Below are 17476 nucleotides of genomic sequence, written 5' to 3'. Positions count from 1 at the left end.
AGATTTAAAATAAATCGCTGGGGAAAAAATGTAAAGGAGGGGACACCTCCCCCCACTCAAAAAAAAATCCCAATGAGGACCGAGTGGGCTCAGTGGTCACAAAATGCTGTCTGACTGTTTAGGGGAGAATGGGAAACCAGGCAGGAAAGTGAATGGAAGGAATATTGTAGAGGAGGACATGGCTGCTGATTGGAAACAAGAGCAGGTCTCACTACAACATTTTGTTGCAGGTCACTCGTTGTCTACACATAAAACATATCAGAACAAACTGCAAAGATGTGATACAGCTCCAAGCTTAGTGACTTCCAGGCTGCTTTGCATAAAAGTTAGTACCTCCTTTAAAAAGACGCTAACCTTCCCCCTTTATCTCAGATGGGAAACTCAGGCCGTGAAGCAAGACCACTCAGTGAATTCACCCTGCATGAAAGCCAAAAAGAAGAGAAAGTGCTTACCTGTTATGGGCCACCTTTCAGTGGAAGACGTTGAACGCAAGCCTCCACACGTCACAGGAATGGAGTGGCACACAAGGCCACAAGGACCAGCAGAGTTATAAAAATTAATAATCCTGTAGGTGGGGGGGGGGAAGCCTGTTAACCACCACTAACGCCAAGAGCTGGCCTGCCATAAATCTTCCTATCAGGCACAGAGAAATGCTTTGACCTCTTCTTCTGAGGTCAGCCACAAGCTAAAATTAGGATGGTCTTTTCCTAGCAGAAGACAAGAGTACATATAATTCTCTGTGGAAAAAAACATACCTCTCAATGAGATTGTTAGCTTGAATAGAAAATATTCTATTAAGGTAACAACCAATGGCATCAATTCTTAAAACAGGGGAACCTTTGGGGCTACAGATGCTGTTGAACTACAGCTCCCATCATCCCTGGCCACTGGCCATGCTTGCTGGGGCTTGTGAGAGTTGCAGTTCAGCAGCATCTGAAGGGCTAACGGTTTCTCACCTGTCTTAAAAGGTGTGGGGTGGGGAAGAATAATAAAGAAGAAATTATTAGGAAGACAGCAAGAAAGCTGCCCTGGGGAAAATATATTATATGAAGCCAACATTCCCACACCTTGTTTCCAATGTGAATGACACCATCAGTCCACAACGTCTAGCCTTGAGAGGGCCTCAACCAGCTGAGGCCCCAGTCACCATTTTAAATTTTCCACAGTGCCCTGGAATGGTGCTATATCAGGTGTTCTGGGGCATTCCAGAAGTACAGGCTAGTGCCTTTTGGGACTGGTAGGGCAGAAGGCAGAGTGGCCAACAGGAGGTGGAGCCAGAGCCAATGACAGGCAGACAACTCATTTGTGTTTTGTCCCCATCCACATATTTCCTGCTGAGTTCTACTCGGAGGAGGAAACTGACAGTCAGTGCCACCCCCTGGACTGGCTGTAAGGAAGAAGACAGGTAGGTGAGGGGGCTGGCTGAGGACAAACTGAGGTTAGTGTCTGGTGCCGCATTCCCTCTAATGGACCAGCCCTCACTGCATTGTGGGAAATTTAAAATGGCCGGTGGGTCCCAGACCCAGCCTCCCACTGCCAGGGATGGGGTCAATGTTTGGGTCCCAGCGGCAGTGTGCCAGTGGTATTTAGGGTTGCCAGGTTCAGGGCCTGAGACTGATCCTGTATCTTTAGGAGAAGAGGAAAAAGTGCAGGTGCAGCCAACTGCACTTAGCTGACTTCCTCTTCTCCTAAAGATACAGGATCAGTCTCAGGCCCTGAACCTGGAAACCCTAGTGGTATTCCTCCACAACCTTACATTCCCACAACTGCCAGATAGTAGTTTGAAGACTCTTGTTGGCATTTTGTCTCCAATAGAAAGTCGTTCTGGACCTGGCCATGGTTTAATGAAGGAAACTCTGAGCCAGTGGGGTGGGGGGACTCAATGTACGTCACTTTGAATTCTCCAGACTAAGAGAAGGATAAAAAAGTAACTAAACTTGATAGGCAGGTCTTATCAAGGCATAATTTTATGGATTCTGCTCTACTGTGAAGCTAGCCCAAGGGTGTTTTGTGCCTCTTGGTGAACATAAATCCTTCCCCTTTACAGCTATGTTTCAACACCACTGAAGCCACATGAACTTTTTTTATGATGAATTTGAATTGATTTTATCCACTATGTTTTGTGTAATCTTTTTATGTAAAATTTTGGTGATGAAACAGTTAAACTGTATAAATAATTGAAATAAATAATGACATTTATTTATTTAGTGAGATTTATACAGCACTTAATCAAAACAATATCTCTAAGCAGTTTGCATAAAATGGTATAAAATATCCATTAAAAATAACAAGAAAAGCAGACTTTAAAAAATAACAGCAAATATAATAAAATGATCAAAATATAGAAAAAAATCAACAGATTTTTAAAAACAAATGTACACAATAAAATTACATGTCTGGGTAGACTTGCCTAAACAAACAAACAAAAGCTTTTAGCAGGCTAACAGCAATTCCAGAGGACAGCTGCAGCACACTGAACTGAACCAGAGCAGAACCAGATACTTGTTTCTCATTTCTGTGTTTAATGTCTGCCACTTTTTCTTTTTCACCCCCTCCCCCTTTACAGATGTGTCTCTGCCCTAGGTAGCTGGTGAAGATTAGGAATGGGGGAGAAATTTAATTCGGTTTGCATTTAAAGCAGAATGTATCAGATTCACACTTTCTGAAACACTATGAGGCCTGAAACACAGCCATCCTTCAAAATTCACATTTATCCAAATTTTGCGATGCAATTTTCCAACTAACCAATGTTTACAAAAATGCATGTATTAGGGAGAAGTGTGCACAAAATGAATATATTTGTGAAACTAACACACAAAAATGCATTCTATTAAGATAAATTGCTTGCAAAAATGTGTATATTAATCAAAACTGCAAGCAAAAAAATATTAGGAGAAATTCACACTAAAATGCTGAAGAATTTTCATGAGGATTTTCTAAAACAAAAATAGCAGATTGCTGCAGAAATGTGGAGAACCAAATTTAATGTTTTTAGTTACTGTAAACCGCCCAGAGAGCTTCGGCTATGGGGCTGTATACAAATACAATAAATAAATAAATAAATAAATAAATAAACAAATAAATAAATAATGTGATGGATCCCTCTCCTAGACATTTTGCATAGCTGATGCCACATCCCCCACTGCTTAGAATTTTGACACCCTAGCTAGACAGTTGCCTAGTTTGCCTGTATGACTGGACTGAACCTAATCCAACGAAGAGTCTCCCAGTTTAAAATGTCTAGGGCAATTTAGAGCTAAGCTATATAAGATAGCTAGCAATTGCATGAATGGCGGTATATTTATTATATTTTATATCCCACCTTTCCTCCAAGGAGCTCAAGGTGGTGTACATAGTTTTTATCTTCAGAACATTTTATCTTCAGAACAACCCTGTGAGGTAGGTTAGGCTGAGAAACAAGTGACTGCCCCAAGGTCACCCAGTGAACTTCATGGCTGAGTGGGGATATGAACCGTGGTCTCCAAGCTCCTAGTCTAACACTCAAACCACTACACCACACTGGCTCTCATACAACACTGTGAAAGTTAAAATACTTTCTTACTTAAGAAGTTAGGAGCAGGCATGAGGTCCCAGTTCAGATCAGGACCCTGACAGGAGGGTGTAAAAGGGGCTTTGACCTTCTTTTGCCTTCTGAGAGAATCCTGATCCAGTCCAGCCTGCCTCACACTACTGTTTACTTTTTTAAAAAAGCCGTTCATGAAATTGCAAATTGTATGAATTGCATCTCCTTACGTTTGACCCTGAATTCCCTAATAAGCAGCTGACACTAAACAACAAAGTAATAAGTAACTTTCCGTGGGATTCCTTGTTTCTACAGGGACCAGTTTGTTTGGTTTTATTTCCTGGCCTTAAACCAAGTCACACAACTGAAAGAGTGTAAAAACGATAACGAAAACTAGCCAGCTTTACCTGGGGAAGAATTTTTCATTGTTTTACCACAGATCTGATAAAAACTGGAAACTCATGCACGGAGAAGATTCCAACGTGCTTCTCTCAATGCCCCAGCCCCTACGTTTGAGTATTAATGCTGCACTGTCAACAGTCCTGAAAATGTTTCTGAAAGGAATCCAGGTCCAAGTCTTATCTTCATGACATGGAGGAGCTATGCACAGAGCTGTTCATTTCCAGGAGAACATCCTGTGCTCTCTGTTTTAAGGAGGCATCTATGTACAGGTGCCAAATGAGCAGACTCTCTCCCCCCCCCGCCCCCGCCCATGCTGCTGTTCAAGACCTGAATGAGCCTATGTGAGGAGACAGTCTTGCTACCTCGTGTCAAGAGAAAGACAGAGACCTGTTATTAAAGCCTGTCAGTGGTGCAAAGTCCATCAAGCAGGATGGCAATTTGCTTATGCACAAGCTGGAGTTGCACTGGCAGCTCCAAGATGATACTTATTGTGATGGTCAAGCAGATACCTCATTATGTTCTGGCCCCTCTAGTTAAATCCTGCAGGATTTAACTAAAACAAAAAATTATCAGCCAATATCTTTACTGAATAATGACTATAAAATTTTTACAATGATTTTGGCTGAAAGAATGAAAATAATATTGCAACAATTTATTCAGGAAGATCAAGCGGGGTTTTTACCTAAAAGACAATTACGTGATAACATCAGGAATGTTTTGAATGTGTTGGAATATCTAGTGTTACCAGTGAGTAAATGTTTTAGATCCTCCAGGAAAACAGGAGAGGAATGAGTTAACGGGAAGGCTGAGTGATTAACCTTGGCTGCAGGAGATTAGCTCTTCACACTTTAGCCCATAAAGCGAGAGCGAGAGAGCAGCCTGTGTGGGGGTGTAAAAGGAGACAAAGGTGTTGATGCGGAGCGGTATGCTGGCAACTTTGTTGGTGACTTGTGCTAGTGAGTGTTTGAACTCTACTAATAGGACCTGTTGGTGCTACTTGCCAATAAAAGTCCTTCTTACTTGAAGTGCTTCTGTGTGTGACTGGCATTTACTCTACATTACTGGTACTTGGCTATAGACCTCATAAATACACGCTAACATTTAGGGTTATGGGCCCAGAATTTGGGGGCTAACCCACAGTACCAGTAAGCCAGAACACGCTGGAAGAAAGAAAAAACCAGCAGGACGACCGTGGTCAAGCTAAACACCTGGAGAAACCAATATGGCAATGTCCTACACCTCAGGTATGCCATTGGAGCGTCTAAATGACACGAATTACACAAGCTGGCGGATAAAGATGCAGATGCTGCTAATCCGAGAGGACCTGTGGAACGTCATTGAGGCAGACGCACCTTCTAACCCCACAGAGGAATGGCTACGCCAAGACCAGAAGGCAAGAGCTACTATTATACTTGGTGTACAAGACTCTCAGCTACTGTACGTAAGAGAAACAGAAACTGCAAGAGAGGTCTGGGAGGAGCTGCGGAGTGTTCATATTAAAACCACAGCTGGAAGTAAAGTTCTACTCGCGAGAAAGCTATTCCAAATGCGCTTAACAGAGGGAATAAGCATGCGTGAACACATACAAACTATTCGAGGCTTGTTTGTACAGTTACAAGAAAGAAATGTGGAATACTTGGACTTACAGCAAGTTTTTGTGTTACTTTCCTCATTGGATAAATCCTACGATGCTCTCATTTGCACGTTGGAAGCTATGCCCGAATGCGAGCTCACAATGAGTTATGTCTCTGATAAACTATATGCACAAAAGTGGAAAATGGAATCGATACCAACAATGGAAGAATGGCTATTGAAATTAATGGACTTAGTTGAGATGGAAATTGACATGTCTTATTAGAGAAAAAATGACAGATACATTTCTTAAGGAATGGAAGCCTCTTTTGGACTTTTTGTTGAAAGAAAAAAATGAAATGATGATAATGGGATTTGACGATTAATTAAGATAGACTTTGGAAAAAAGTGAATTTCGTATGTTTTAGGAGACAGGTTTGATATATATTATATACTTATAGCTGTTCTGTAACAAATCGGAAGTCAAGTTTTTCTTTTTATTTTATTTTTTTCTGTTGTATTGTTTTTGTTGTATTTGTATTTGTTTTTATAAAAATTTGAATAAAAAAATTATTATAAAAAAAATGTTCTGGCCCCTCTATACATATTCTGCCCTTCCCTCCTGCCCGCAAAAAGATAATCAAAATTCTGTCCCAAGAAAAGCTGGATTTCAGGCTCTCTGCAGCCTCAAGGACGAAAAGCTTCTTAAAAAAGAAAGCTGAAATTCTTAGAATGCTGCTTTCTGCACCCCTTACCCATTTCTGCGTGTTGTGTACTGTACACACAACCTATTGTTCTATTGCCTACATTTATATACTGCTTTGGTGCCGACGCACTCAGGGTGGTTTGCCAGTTAAATTAAGGGTCCAGAATTTAGCAGACACAATATACATACATACATATATTTTATTGCTTAAAGCTAGATAGCCGCCACAAGAGCTAGGATTAAAATACATAAAATACATAAATATATAAAATTTGTGGAAGAGCTGGGTAAAAAGTAATAAAATCTGCCGTCGGCCGTAACAGTAATACATACTTGAAAATCAAAGCTGGGTGAGGACAATATGGTCTACCGTCAGGACAGGAGGGCTATTATATGTATAGAAGGTGAAGGTCTACATAGGAATATGTAAGCCGCCTTGGGTTTCTAGCATGAAAAGAAAGGCGGGGTATAAATTTAACAAATGAATAAATAAATAAACAATCCCTTTTCCCAGGGAACTCTGGGAACTGCAGCTCTGTGAGGGGAGTAGGGGGTTGCCTAACAACTCTCAGCACCCTTAAACTACAGTTCCTAGGACTCTTTGGGGGAAGCCATGACAACTAAAATGGTAGAACAGTGCTTTAAATGTATAGCGCAGATGGAGCTTTACATGGAAGGGTTCACTGAAGCCAAGTGCATCTTACTTCCACGTTAGTAAAGCAGGGAAGGCGGTTCATGTAGCTTCTCCTCTAAAACTCACTAGTTTCTTTAGAAAAGGGATGTGGATGATGTATGTTGGACTACTACTCACATCATCCCTGACAATTGGTCATGCTGGTTGTTAATCATAGTTGGCTTATGCATATATATGCATATATTATATATATATTATCTTCCATTGTTTCATATATGTTATATTTCCTATAACACCATTAAGCTTATGCAAAAATATATAAAGATATTTTAAATTACTTCCATATTACATATTTTATATTCTATCATTTCCATAACAACATTTTATTACATTTTTGAGCTTTGTATAATATTGATGTCTTCATCTCAGTGATAATTAGGAGTTTGTGGTTTTTCCTTGGTCATGCTTCCTGTTTCTTCCTGTTCCACAGAGTTGCTGCTTAGCAAACTGAACCAGGATTGAAGGATCCAATGAGGGTTTATGCGTACGCCGGAATGACATGCGTGTGGCCTGACGGGATCCCCTGATTAACACTGGCTGGGACTGCTGGGAGTTGGAGCAACAGCAGCTGGAGAGCCACAGGTTCCCCATCTTTGCTGTAAAATAATTTTTTTATGGCCTATCTATAAGTCATCTGACTTGTAAGAAGAGCTACCTAAGATTGCTTCTCTGTGTTCTCTCTCTCTTTCTCTCTCAAAAACAAACAAGCAAACAGCAACCCCAGGTACGTGCATATAGGATTGCAGTCTCAACATGTTACCGATTTAGTGCTCATGAAGTTCAGAATGTACATTTTGTTATCTGCCTGGATCAGAAGTGCAAGGAAATGCAACACAAAAAAGCGTATGGTAAATGACTGCAATCCTATACCTATATATTCAGGGGCTTATGCCCAGGTCAAGTGGCACCAAGCTGAAGCCTGAACAGCACGGCAGAACCTTAAATCCAACATTATATAACTACGAAATAAAAATTACTTTAAACAAATGAGCCTTATAGGATCCATTAAATTTATAGAGACAACAACTGCTTTCTCTAAGACACTGAATCAATTATTATAATCAGGACAGTCATTTGCATTTCTTCTTGCCTGAATTCTTGGTATAAGTATGAACACTGTTTTTGTGCCAAGCGGTTTTCACAGCCTGCTACTGTGCACTGGAAACAGAAGCAGTCCTTTTACATACTGTTCCAACAAATACTATCTGAAACAATCTGCCCGTTTTGTATCCTGAAAAGTAATTTTAACATAGGAAGCTGCTTTATACTGAGCCACACCATCAGTCCATCTAGCTCGGTATTGTCTACACTGACAGGCAGTGCCTTTCCAGGGTTTCAGGCAGGAGACACTCCCAGCCCTACCTGAAGATGCCAGGGGCTAAACCTGGAACCTTCTGTTGCACCACTCTGCTATAGCTCTTTCCCAATACATTAGGCCACCATGCATCTAGCTTTAAAAGACAAGAGTTTCCTAGATCATACCACCACAAAAGTGAGGGAGTCCATACAGTCTTTGAATGCAAAGTTGGCAATGCATGAAAAATGCAGAAAATTCGAATTCTTATCCATCATTGCATGTGATGCAGATAAATTCTAAGTCTACAGCAGGCCTTTCTTTGGATTAAAGCAGAGAGAGATCTGTTGATCCTCATGTGCTATAATCCCACCGAGAATTATAGGACATGACACGTCTACATAATCGAGTGGAATGGTTTGGAGGGGATTATTTTTTTGCAACAGTTTGATATGTTGGCACAGCAACAGTTGCATAATGCTTAACTATGTAGGGAGCTGGTATCATGCAGCCATGTTTGCAACAACAACAATAAAAGTATTTTTCCTTCTCACTCCATCTGTTCCATTTTCAGATCCCCCTATCCATGTCGACAAATGTGAGCTTGTCAATAAACAGATCTGCTGACGGAGTGCATTTGGGTGCCATTACATCAACATTGGGTGATATTACATCAACAACCTGCAATCAAACAGTCCAGAAACGATATCTGCTTAAAAACGAAAGCTGGCTGCAGAGGAGACATGATAGAAGTGTATAAAATTATGCATGGCATTGAGAAAGTGGATAGAGAAAAGTTCTTCTCCCTCTCTCATAATACTAGAACTCGTGGACATTCAAAGAAGCTGAATGTTGGAAGATTCAGGACAGACAAAAGGAAGTACTTCTTTACTCAGCGCATAGTTAAACTATGGAATTTGCTCCCACAAGATGCAGTAATGGCCACCAGCTTGGATGGCTTTAAAAGAAGATTAGACAAATTCATGGAGGACAGGGCTATCAATGGCTACTAGCCATGATGGCTGTGCTCTGCCACCCTAGTCAGAGGCAGCATGCTTCTGAAAACCAGTTGCCGGAAGCCTCAGGAGGGGAGAGTGTTCTTGCACTCGGGTCCTGCTTGCGGGCTTCCCCCAGGCACCTGGTTGGCCACTGTGAGAACAGGATGCTGGACTAGATGGCCCACTGGCCTGATCCAGCAGGCTCTTCTTATGTTCTTATGTCTCGTTGTCATTCACACCAGTTAGCAGAAGTCAGCTTTTGGGAAAGCTCTTCCTGGGGAAGTATCAGAATAATCCCTGCCTTGATTCAATTACAGAAGATTTAATTCCATGACATAACAGTGGATGCACTGAAACCCACAACATCCCACTGTAAATGCTCTTTTGCAGTGTAACCTTATGTTTACCTAGAGGTAAGTCCTACTGTGCTCAATGGGATGCACTCACCAGGGAGTAAACTCTGTCAGACTTATCTCCAAGTAAACATACATAGGATTGTTTTCTAAAGGATCAACCTCCCACCCAGTATAAAAAAGATAAACTTTGGTATCTACAGGGCAAATGCTATAACATTAAGAAAAGGCCAGGCAGACAGAAAATCTTTCTGGTGCTCCAACTTTCAACTGTTCAATGAAAACAACCCCAAAAGACAGAATATTCTGAGTCTAATTGATGGGTAGCGCTCAGCTAGGGTGCTTTAGAATCAGAAAACAGCCATTATCTTGTAAGGAACTCGCCTGTTCCTGCATAATCTCAGATTCCCTTAATGCTGTTATCTTCTGTTTATCAAAAAGCACAGGAGAACGGATGAGAAAGCCTTCTCTTCCCCTAGTGTGCACACACTGACCAGCATGTAAACATATCTGAGTGGGAGCACAATTAAAAGTAATGGAGCACAATATCTACTTGAAGAGGAGGTGGGGGGGAGGGGAAGGGGCACCCGCCACAGCCTTTGTACTCATGCTGGAATAAGGGGGGGGGTGAATGTTGGTTTACGCCACAAGACCAGCATCCTCCATTAACACAGAATATGGGTGGAGAAGCCCAGGGGCCAAATGCAGCCCTCCATGCCTCTCTAACTGGCCCTTGTAACTCTCCCAGGCCACACTCCTCATTGGGCCTGCTTTGGATCCCACAAATTTTGCCTTGCTGCAATGTGTCCTTGACCTCTGGCCCGCTTACATTGGCTGCCTGTATGTTTCCGAGCTCGATTCAAGGTGCTGGTTTTAACCTATAAAGCCTTACACTGCTTGGGACCACAATACCTGATGGAACGCCTCTCCCGACACAAACGCACCCGCACACTACGCTCAACATCAAAGGCCCTCCTCCGGGTGCCTACTCCGAGGGAAGCTTGGAGGCTGGCAGCAAGGGAGAGGGCCTTCTTAGTGGTGGCCCCCAAATTATGGAATGATCTCTCTGACGTGGTGCGCCTAGCACCAACATTGTTATCTTTTCGGCGCCAGGTTAAGACTTTCCTCTTCTCCCAGGCATTTTAGCATGTGTTTTTTAAAATTGTTTAAAACATGTGTTTTTTAATTTGTATATTTGTTTTTAATTGTTGTAAACCGCCCAGAGAGCTTCAGCTATGGGGCGGTATACAAATGTAATAAATAAATAAATAAATAATGCCTCTAGATAGAGAAAATAGCCTACTAGACAACAGTCAAATTTGCATGTGCTGCTCTGCCCACTTTTGCCTCTGTCCCTGCCTATCATTGGCACTGCCACCCCGGGCTCCTGCTGGGAGGAAGGGCGGGACATAAATCAAATAATAAATAAATAAATGTGGCCCTTGGGAGTTTGCCCGAATATATCCCCTGGGGTGAAAATACACGAGACAACACAAACTGGATCAGAAAAGAAGTAAAAATTAAGCGAATAGTAAAAGGAGTGCTACAGTTCAGATTTCAGGGACTATTAGCATCAGAGTTGTTTTAACAAAGATGTTACAGAGTCAAGGGGTAGCCCAGAGCCCATGACCCAGTTCACATTTAACGCTAAGCCAAACCATGGCTAAGCATGAACATAATTGTGCCCGCTTCACTCCTGCCTTGATCCTGCCGCTGCATTCCTGGATCCTAAGTCATGGTCTATCTAAGCCTTGCATCTAAACCCAAGCTCATGGTTTGTCTCCCCCAGACAAACCACGAGAGAGACAAAGCACAAGCCCAGGTTTGGATGCAACGCTAAGGCAAACCATGGTTTATCTACTGGTAGCATGGCACCAGCAGAACCAGGGAGGAACAAAGCACTGCAATTTTTGCACACTCACTCATTCACACTTAGCCATAGTTTGGTTTAGCACTGCGTGAGAACCAGGCCTATTTAATCTTACCCTCTGCTTCAAGGAGACCCTCAATATATCAGCCTCTCCCAGAGATCAATCTAGAGTACCATAAACAGAAGGCAGGTGTGAGAATAAAGCACATTGCTCCAAGGCAGGGGCTCCCAAACTGTAGTCTGCAGACCACCAGTGGTCCATGAACTTCATTTTGGTGGTCCACAGCGTGTCTGTGGATTTGCGGCTGAAGATGGGAGAGAGCACATCCATTGCACTAAATATCCATACTGTTTTTAATATTTTTAATGCTCCTTTTAAACCACCTTACAGAGTGTCAGAACATTGGTTCATCTAATTCAGTGGTTCTTAACCCGGGGGTGTGAGACACTTTTTCTAGGGGTGCGAGGCCCAACCACAGATTTTGTAAAACTGTCATTTATCTTAGCTAAGTTAGGCTAAAACACACATAAAAATAAAATTAAAATTAAATAAAAAATGAATGGTATTTTTTCAGGGTGTGTGAGAGCATATTTTGGAAATCCAAGGGGTGCTGGCAGTGGAAAAGGTTAAGAACCACTGATCTAATTCATTATTGTCTACACCGATTGTCAGAAGCTCTCCAGGATTTCAGGCAGGAGCTTTTCCCAATCCTATATGGAGGCACCAGGAATTGAGCCTGGGCCCTTCTGCATGCAAAACATGTGCTCTGCCACTGAGCTACAAGTCCTTCCCCTAAACAGATAATCTACCGCACAACCCTATGTTTTGTTACTCAAAAGTAAATCACACATCTGGCAAGGCACAGTAGCCATCAGAGAGAACACCTTCTTGGTGGTGGCCCCCTGGGTTTAAAATTTCCTCTCCCACTTTGTTATTTCCTACACCATGGGAAGACATTTTTATTCTTCCAGGTTTAGGTTTTAGGGTTTAGCTGCTGTTTATTTTATTTTACACAAATTCTCCATTTGTATTCTTCCACTGCATTTTTATTTTATTCTGCTTTAAATTTAAGAAAATAAACAATTACTTTGATGTAGACCCATCCTGGATGCCTAGCTGAAGAGCAGTATATCTAAATTTCAAAACTAAGTAATTTAAGGCTGCAAGCCTATTCCCATTTATCTGGGACTATGCCCCTCTGAATGCAATGAGGCTTACTTTTGAGTAGTCAGGCCTAAGCTTGTGCTATCAAGCTGCAATCTTGCACCTACTTTCCCGGGAGTAAGACCCACTGAATTCAGTGGGACTTCCTTCTGCGTAGTTGTGTATAGGATTCTGTCAATTCTGTTTAATGGGGCTACCCATCCCAGGCAAACGTGTAGCGAATTGCTTCCCCCACCCAAATATGGTGTTCAGCTAGATTTGGATTAAAGAAAAACACCACTAACAACTTTCTCCAAAAGGACGGAGATGGTATCCTGACGTTTAAAATGGCAACTGTGTGTTAAGTGTTTTCTTTCTCTCCTTTTTCATGCAGCCAAAGCGGTTCCAGACTGTTCTGTTAGAGTGAGATTCAATCACATCCCAACAAATTCAGACTATGCAGTTACAGCAGTCTTTTGAAGACTGGCCTTTCTGCAATAAGGAAAGTGACAGGGAAAATGTACTGGCAAGAATGGAACAACACTTCCTTGATCAAACAAATCAGAATGAATGCTCATTTAATGCTCGTCTAATCTCCCTGCAAACAAACCAGGATGAATGTTCAACATCAACAGGTCGTCTGGAAGCGCCCCACCCAGCCACCCACCCATGCAGGGCTGTTTTTCTTTTTCGGCGATCTGTTCTCCTTACAGGGCCCTGCAGCGCATGACCACAAAAACACTTGCTGACTCGCTGTCAGATTGTGACCCTGGTTCCTCAGAGAAAGAAGAAAATTGTTGTAAACCACCCAGAGAGCTTCGGCTATGGGGCGGTATACAAATGTAATAAAAATAAATAAATAAATAAAATTAAATCGCCAACGAGATCATAAATGAAAAATGATAAACTAACGCACACACAAACTCACGCAAATCCTTCTTTCCGGATCCCAATGCGGGACAAAACGAGTCACGGGGTTGGGGGTGGAATTAAACAAAACACACACCACACAGCCAGGAACGCAATAGATGTTGTTTCTGTCAACCCTGGAGCGTGGAACTCCCACAGTCACCCTCCCGACAGTTCTATTTTGAAAATCCTCGCTGCTGAGTTGTTGCAACCCTCCCTACAGCCCGGTCGCCAACACAGAGGTCAGCAGCGCCGCAGTTCCTAGGAAAGCTCTCGAATTCAGACGTGTCAGCAAAATAGGCGGCGGCGGCAGGGGAAAGGGACGGGACGGCCAGCGAGTGGAAGGAGGTCACTCTGTGTGCTGCTTCAAAGAGTTGCTAAGGAGGGGAGGACAAAGAAAAACCTTCCTGTGCTACTGCTACGATCGCAGCTCGCTAGAGCACTGCACGGGCCTGCAGAGACATCTGGCCGGCTTTGTCCATGCCAGCGGGAGGTGCGGGCTCCGAGGCACGCAAACGGCCCTCAACACACAACCACAGCCTGCATTTCCTTGCATTACTGACCCCCCAAAACGACGGGATCAAGGGCTACGCCGGGCCTACCTTTCATACAAAGATCCACACCCAGCACCACCAGCAGCTTTGCAAAAACCAGGAAAGGGGCTTGCTTGCTTGCCACCTCTCCAGTCTCTCCCCCCCTCCTGCAGAAAAACAGCAGCAAAGCTCCCGCGAGCGAGCCAGCGACGGGGAGGGGGAGGAGCAGAGGCGACGTGCAAGGGCCAGTGGCTCTCGCGCGCGCCGGCGGCTTCCCCCGAGGGAGCGGACTTGTGTGCTCGGCTCAGCGCACGTTGCAGCGTGCAGCGGCAGCTGCTAGAATGCTCTTCTTGGCTGGGCTTGCCCAACGCAGTGACGACCTGACTGCACGCCTCCCTCGCTCAGCCCACGCGGCGGGGAGGAGGCGGCGGTTCTCCAAGCCCAAGAGGCAGAGCCGTCCGTGTCCTGGGGCGGAGAGCAGCTGCCCGGAGCACAGAGGCGAAGGGCCTGCAAATCGCAAGCGACTCTTTCACGTGTCACACTGAGTCGCCGATGCTCAGCTAGGCTTGCCTCTTGCTCCATCAGTACCTCACCAGGGGCTCCTGTTGGCCTTGCGGCGCCTGGTGATACCTTAATATAGGGCTGCTGGGGAATCTTTGGCAGCCCGAGGGCCGTATTCCTTTTTGGAGAGCTTCCTGCGGGCCACATACCTGTGGGAGGCGAGGCCAAAAGGGCCAGAGCATGAATTGTGAATTTTACCTTTGCAGAATGTACCAGGTTCTTCGTTACTCGCACAGGCTCCTGTCTCTGGTCTCCAGACAGGCAAGCAACTGGCATGATCAGAGTTAACAGATACATTCCAGCCAGGCCAAAACTGTCAAGCAACTAACTGGCTGGCTACTGAAGACGGAGCTCTTAATGGTTCATACTTTATCGTTGGATCCTGACCCGAGCCAAGGGGTTATGTTAAAAAAAACGCTTGAAAAATGCATATTTGTTTGTATTGCCTATGTTCAACATTATTTTGAGCCATTCCAATGGTGTAAATAGTTTTTAACTTTTTTTACTTACTGCAGGACCTACCAAGGAGGTCCAGAATATTAATGATACATCCTAAATGTTCTGCAAGTACTGCACTACTAGTGCTGTACACTAATGTTAACTTGATGTCTGAAGAACGTTTCATATTTAGTTTTACAAACAAAAATAAAATATAAGCTAAAAATGTGCAAATTTCATTTGGTGTGCCAAGTGTGCGGGCAAATTAATTCACAATGAAGTATTCAATAATGAGGTGTGAGACCAACCTATCCTTACCCTGATTAGTGCTAGTGCTTCTGCTTCAGCAGGATCCTCATTAGTTTTTTCTTCTAATAATGCTTGAGCACCTGATAACAGACTTTCACTAGCTCCCTCATCCCCACATGGTGATTTTGAAACAAAGCTCAGGCTGACATTTTTTTCATCTTTTTCTTACTCTTCTCTGGTACTTGTAGTCCATAATTTCACCTTAAAACAAATGTAGACTTGTTTCAATGTGTTCTTGTCACAGACCAAATAAGAGGAAGAGGTGACCACACACTCCTGTGTATTAGCTTTCTCTTTATCTGCCACTATGGTGCACTGTTCCTTTAAGAGAAGTCTAGGAAATGCTCCTTGTCAAATTTGAACTGGGGCTAGTACTTCTGGTCTCCACTTGAAACTCTCCGGGTGCAGGTTGCACTTTGCCATGTCTGAATCATATTAATCAATGTTGATGCTGATAGAAGACTTGGATATCTTGACATTTTGCAACAGACTTTATAGCCACTCTCTGATCTGTTGAGATACCAACATTTATTTTGCAATGTATTGTTTGTTTTTTTGTGGTCCAGGCCTCCAGAGCCCCAGGCCCTCCTGGGGATTTTGTGGTGTTGGACTAGGACCTGGGAGACCAGGGTTCGAATCCCCACACAGCCATGAAGCTCACTGGGTGACCTTGGGCAGTCACTGCCTCTCAGCCTCAGAGGAAGGCAGTGGTAAACTCCCTCTGAATACCGCTTACTGTGAAAACCCTATTCGTAGGGTCGCCATAAGTCGGGATCCCATTTCCATTTTCTTCTCAGCGCTGTGCCTGACCACCTCGACTTTCCTGGTTGGTTTTTCAGGGGAAGTGCAACTTCACTACTCTCTGCAGCCTACCTGGAGTGACAATGGTCTCCAGATATAGGAGAGCATTTATGTTTGTGCTGCCTTCTGCATTGATCGTGGATGATTAACAAGATGACAAGGTCACAGTTCACAAATGTTTGTCTCTCTGTGGAGCTAGATAGCACTAGAGTCTGTGGATCATGTTCTTTTACACACCACACATTTAAACAATCCTCATGACTGTCGCTTATTAATAGTGGTGTGAACTGTAGCTCTGAGAGGGGCTTCTTTGGGGGAAGGCATGTGCTTTAAATGTATGGTGTATACACATATTGAGAAAAACCTTCTGACTTCAATGCACATTAAGATAATTTTTTGTTGGCTTCTTAAATTCCCTCCCCCCATATCTATTTTTAACTATTTAAGAGGGTTAGATTATTTTAATTGTGTCTTTAATCCTGTTGGTCTGTGGGTGTAATACATAAATGATTTAGTCATACCCTCATCACAACTGTCTGATCAGGACATAGCCTCAACTTGTTCACCTTGTCCACCCCAGGAAACAAAAATATATAAAAGAATTAATGACCCACCCATTTATATGAAGAAAATGCAAACTAAAAAATGGTTATGTGCAGGAGGGGAAAAATTATGAGGAACATTGACCTCCTAGTTGGCCCTCTTTATCTACACACTGGTAGCTTCCTTAAGGAAATAGCATGAAAGCTTGCGGGACTGATGAGGGCAGGAAAATAGGATGGAACAAATCTATAGTCTCTGAAGGGGGTTTAGAACGCTTCTCTCTGAAAAGAAAATACTGTACTAGAGCACTAGTGCCTCCTTGTGTCCACAATGTGAAACAGCACCCTGTAATAGCGGCTCCACGTTTGCAGTTCGGTACGAAAGACGCCATTAGGGTTCGTTTAATTTAAAGGGAGCCGTTTGGCGTTTTGCCTATTACGGCGCAGTTAATGCAGCGACATCTAATCCTGTTCCTGAGATGTTCTCCTTTGGGGGTGGGGTGGGGGTGAGCTGTATTTAACAGCTCCTAGTTAAATGAATAAAATGACATGGCATAAATCTGCATGAGGGTTCATTTTGTTCCCGGCTCAGAGAGGGAAACCATCTTTGGTAGATGGAAGGGGGGGGACGTGAAACAGGAAAATATTGCAATGTAACCCCCCCCCTGTTTTGGAATGAAACATAGTAATGGAAATACTTTGAATGTACCTTATATACCATTCAGAGTCACTCAATAGCTAAGCGGTAGCGTGGCCGAGTGGTCTAAGGCGCTGGATTTAGGCTCCAGTCATTTCGATGGCGTGGGTTCGAATCCCACCGCTGCCAA

General features: G+C 43.3%; 1 protein-coding gene and 1 non-coding gene across 7 annotated transcripts in view; one reads left to right on the top strand and one right to left on the bottom strand.

The window, feature by feature from the left end:
• The window catches only part of EEF2K (eukaryotic elongation factor 2 kinase), a 68532-nt gene extending 51088 nt beyond the window's left edge, over positions 1-17444 (bottom strand). Inside the window, exon 1 of one of the 6 annotated variants that reach the window (XM_061600358.1) lies at positions 17359-17444. The gene's annotated coding sequence lies outside the window, so the exon portion shown is untranslated. Of the gene's footprint in view, positions 1-452; positions 533-13472; positions 13572-14067; positions 14398-17358 lie in introns of those variants that run through there. The other 5 variants (XM_061600354.1, XM_061600360.1, XM_061600355.1 and 2 more) reach the window with 5 other exon arrangements.
• Positions 17394-17475, top strand: TRNAL-UAG (transfer RNA leucine (anticodon UAG)). Its single transcript has one exon. It is a non-coding gene; the product is annotated as a tRNA-Leu (tRNA).
• Position 17476: the final 1 nt, after the last annotated feature.

Source organism: Rhineura floridana, chromosome 17 (assembly GCF_030035675.1).
Source record: "Rhineura floridana isolate rRhiFlo1 chromosome 17, rRhiFlo1.hap2, whole genome shotgun sequence".
NCBI lineage: Eukaryota > Metazoa > Chordata > Lepidosauria > Squamata > Rhineuridae > Rhineura > Rhineura floridana.
This window is presented reverse-complemented; position numbering and strand designations above follow the sequence as displayed.